The following is a 4874-nucleotide window of genomic DNA, read 5'->3' as shown; positions in this document are numbered from 1 at the left end:
TGGATTAAAACTCATGATCTCTGTTAGTAGACGGAGAGCATTACAGAAAACCACAACCAATCCGAATGCAGAGTTGTGGAGTTCAATCTAATTGATACATTTACAAAACAACCCCTGCACCTAAGGCTCAAGGAACATTGTGGAAGAGGGGGCAGAAAGATTTAAGAACCAGAAGGTCAGGAAGTGAAACTGTGTCTCCTAGTAATGTCAGAAGCTAAACCTATAAAGTCCCACGGATACAGCTCTGAGCATGAACAGCTCAAGGTCACCACCAATAGGCGTGCCAAAGTGGATTCGAGAAAGTTCTGAGGCTTCAACCCTACACAAAGAACTGCAGGCAAGTATGGAACGCTGGGGATGGGAGGGAAAGTCTTTTCCAGCAAAAAGCACACCAATTGGTTTTCCAAACCCAAATGGCCGTCCCAAAATCATACATGAGAAACACTATACAGACTGAGCGGGTTATATTTAGGAAAATGTGTGCCTATGCATATACTTATATGCATCTAACAACAATTAATGAGAAAGGGGGTCATGAATTAGGAGGAGAGCAAGGAGGGGTAGCTGGGAAGGTTTGGAGAGGGGAAGGGTGAAATAATGTAATATTACCAAATAAAAAATAAAACAAAAATTCAAATAAATCTCTTAAGTGATACTGATCCTAATTACAGTTTATCTGAGGCTATGATCAAGCTACCTAAAGAGCCATTCCTTGCCCACCTCTGTCTCAGAGCTATCATCCTGTGACTAGTAGATAAAGCCAAACCTAATATCCTGACAAACACATAAAAAAACCTTTGGAATGTACTAATTCAACAAAACTCTATTCTCCACCAATCAAAGGTCTATAAAAACCTCATAGGTCTGTGGCTGATATTTCTTCCCCTGGCTATAACTTCTGTTTTTAATGTTCTCATCAGTGTAATTTTAAAATGTTTTGATTTATGACTAACTTTGTTCCATCAGTATAAAAACTTCATGAAATTGCTTGCACATTGCACTACGGAATTTGGAAAGTCATGAATCTGTGTTCCCAGGCCATGGTTACTCATATTTGGTTTTAGAATAAACTCTTTTTACCCAATTTTAGGTGAGAGCTGTATTTTTTCCTTGACAGCTCTAAGGACTATATTTTAAAAAGACCCCTACACACATACACACACACAAGCACACACATACATACAAACAAATACATGAGCACACACATACACAAACACACACAAAGGACAAATGGAATACATTTTTCTCTCTTATCCCAACATAATTAAGACAAATTACTCCTAGAGATTCCCAGATAGTGGCTCTTCCTCAGATACTAACAAGTGTAAGACAAACACTCAGACCTACTTTCCTCATCCCATCTGTCCAACTGGTCTACCTTACCAGGGGGATGTCCTACTACCCAAGTTTAATGAACCTACTTTCCTCATCCCATCTGTCCAACTGGTCTACCTTACCAGGGGGATGTCCTACTACCCAAGTGTAATGGAAGCAAAAGCACAATTACTGTGACAAGCAGTACAGCTTGCAATAATGGAAAAGAGCTCTGCAGGCTACAGTCCACCTGTCAACATGTCAATCACAGAATGTCAGCAGAGATCCTGACTTAACGGGTCAAGCTCTGGAAATCTGATCAGCCCTCTGTGTTCCCTGAAGGCACAGCTCAAAGTCCGGAAAATTAATTAAAGCTTCCATAGGACATAGAAAACTTCTGGTGTTTAATGGGTAAAGCCAGCTCCTTCTCCTCATAGAAGACTTGTACCAAGTCAATCTTCAGAAACCAAGTTCCACATTCATTTCTGGTTGTCTTTAGTGGAAAACATTCCCCTGGTCTTTTTCAGGTGCCAGTCTGGAGAAAATGCATTTGATTAATGACCATGTAAGTACATTTTCAGTCAGTGACCACTGGCATTAGACAGAATGACCTCAGAGCTGCAAACATGAAGCCTGTCAACAACTCTAACAGCTAAGCCTTTGATTTTAAAAGTGTGTGTGTGGGGTCATTGCAGGGCTGGAAAGAAAGCTCCATCAAGATCACTGGCTGCTCTCCCAGGGAACTGGAATTTGATTCCCAGCACCTGCTTGGTAGCTCACGATTCTCTTTAAGTGTCTTAAGGATCTAGGGGATCTGATGCTCTCTCTGGCCTCTACAGGCACCAGGAACAAACATGGTATACAGACGTACATGCAGAAACATCCATACACATAAATAAATAATTTAGGGAGAATCTGACTGGGAATAAGACAAGGCTTTGTAAATTGTGCAGTTCCCATGCAGCTGACTGGAGCTTGACCTTCTGTGAGACCTGAAGAATACATATAACTCTATGAAGTAGAAGAGACAAAAATCAGAGCAACAGAAGCCAGCAGAAGCTAGGCACTCAAAGGAGGAGGCAGTAAATGGAGGCTGCTGCGTTCTTCCCTTCCCGATCCACCTCCCACCCTTTTAATCCACTTCGGGTTGCTAAAGCAGCCACCAGTAGCCTAGAAGGCCTCATCTCCCAACCCTGCGGTCTGACGTGATACCCTAACCTTCGTCAGATTTGTTCAGGTTTGTCATGACTCCTCATTTCCTTTACAACTCAGTCAAGTCCCGTTACTTGCTATAAAATAAAGGAGTGTCCCCCCTGTCAACTTGGTTTAGATGGGCCTCACTTTTTCCATCAAGAACACTGTGCTGTTGTAGATATGAGGAGAGCCCACATCAGTTGTGCAAAGTAGGGGAGATGACTAGATTAAGTCCCATGGCTAATCCAAGCCTCCACATAGCGCTGGGGCCTCCCGAATGGAAATGTGACTTTGTGGTAGGCTGCGACCTCAGCCCACCTTTTTGGAAAGCCTGCACTTTGCTCTAAGGAGATGTGTGAGGATGGAAAGTTGATACATTCTCTCTCCTCTCTCAGAAGCACACATACCACAGTGACCCCTTCCTTCAGCAGCTGGAGGGGCAAGCATCTCAAAGCTCTCAAGGCTGTGATTTCTAGAGCATGTGATTCCATGCACCAAAGAAAAGGCTCCAGAAAGCAGTGTTGGAAGGAAGAAGCCTGTGGCTGTCTGTCCTGTCTCCTAAGCAGTGTAGGCTCTGTGACATTGGTGATGCCTCTGGTGTTCGTCCTCACCCTCCGGTCACTGTAAACCTGCACATGTTCTTCAGAACTCTTTTCTAACCCCACATTAGTCCTGGTTCTTCTTCCCAGCCCCATGCTCCCAGAAAAAAGACTCAGACTCAAAATATATTTACAAATACTTTGGCCTCACAGCTAGGCTCTTCTCTTCCTAGATGATAACTAAAATAACCCAATTATTTTAACCTACATTCTCTCACAGTGCCTGGTTACCTTGCGTCTGTCTCCTCACATCTCGGGCAGATCTCTCACTTGGCTCTATCCCAGAATGCTTCTCCTCCCAGATGCTCCACCTCCCATGTCCAGCCTAAGCCATAGGCCATAGGCCTTTTAGTTGGCAGGCGATACAATATACAAGATATTCTCTCTATATCCACCCTGTATCACTGGATAATGAATCATTGGCTCCCATTGTACAGTAGACTCTAAGGTCTTCCTGAAGAAGGAAATGCAATGTGTTTGGATAATTCAAATAAAGGCCAAATAATGAAAAGAAGACTCCAGCATCCAGTCTTCAGGGTCCAGGAAATTTCCCATTTCTGACCTTTCGTCTCTCCATTTGGGATGTGGATCTAACAACAGTGGATGCCTGGTGTTTTGTCTCCCTTGAATCAAATGACCCTGCTCTTCCTTAGATGTGCCTTCCCCGTTCTCAGACTACGTGCTATGGGTCGGAATGGTGAAGTGAACCTTGTTCCTCCCTCTCTAGGCTTTAGTGTGCACACAATTACTGTCTCCCTCACAGCCTCAGCCAGACCCACTGTCCCTTGCCAAGATAGAGCAGGATGTCTTGGGTGTCGACGGATAGAAGCAGTCTCACCCTCTTTCTAGGCTCAGGCATGAGCAGGAAACCAACACACCCTAATGTGGTCTTAGGTTTTAAGCAGGTAGGATGCAAATTGGAGTTACAGATGAACTCTTCTCTAGCATGAATGGAATTTCTTTGGAGAACAAAGTCAATATAAAGAAATGCAAAGAAGGAGAGGAAGAAGGAGAAGAGGAGGAGGCGGAGAGGAGATGAGGGGGGTGGGGAGAGTTCTGATTATATTATTTGTGCACTGGGATCCAACCACATCTAAAGGCTTCTAGATCTAATCCAAAGGTGGTTTGGGGTTGCAGATTCATGATCCTACAAAACTAACTTGGACACGGCAGAGCATGAGGCTGAGTGACTGCCCGCTGCCTCCTAAATAAAGAACTGTACCTTTTAATACAGGCATCACTGGGAAGCGCCATAAGGTCACAGAGAAATACCTGATGCAGTAAGATTTTGACAAATGCTGTCATTTAGGAGCCTTAAACAAAACCATGTGTTTAAAGCATTGGTCCCATCGCTCACACCAGGTAAACTTGCTGTCCCTCTGTGGCAGCTGCCCAGAGGACCAATCCAGTCACCCAGCAACCCAATGAGCCTGGCCTGACTGCAGCAGGTGCATTTCCAAAACCTACACGTCAGGCTCTGGAGATGAAAAGTTAATGAACCGGAAAACACTGTGTCTTATGGTGGCAAAGCTCACTGTGGTAACAACTTGTCGATGGGTGATTTGGTGGCCCCTCAGTACATCTGCTCAAATGGCAGAGCATTGTGTTCAGTCAGAGAAAGCTCTGGGAAGTAACTGATACATTAGTGAGGAAAAAAAAAAAAAAAAACTGAACATGGGGGCATGGGACTTTCTAAAAAGGAGTGAAAGGGGACATTTTCAGCCAAAAAAAGAATCCAAACTTAGGTTGTATATGACACACAACCTC

The sequence above is a fragment of the Mus pahari genome, chromosome 1 (assembly GCF_900095145.1).
Source record: "Mus pahari chromosome 1, PAHARI_EIJ_v1.1, whole genome shotgun sequence".
In the NCBI taxonomy this organism is placed as follows: Eukaryota; Metazoa; Chordata; class Mammalia; order Rodentia; family Muridae; genus Mus; species Mus pahari.
Note: the sequence above shows the minus strand (reverse complement) of the source record.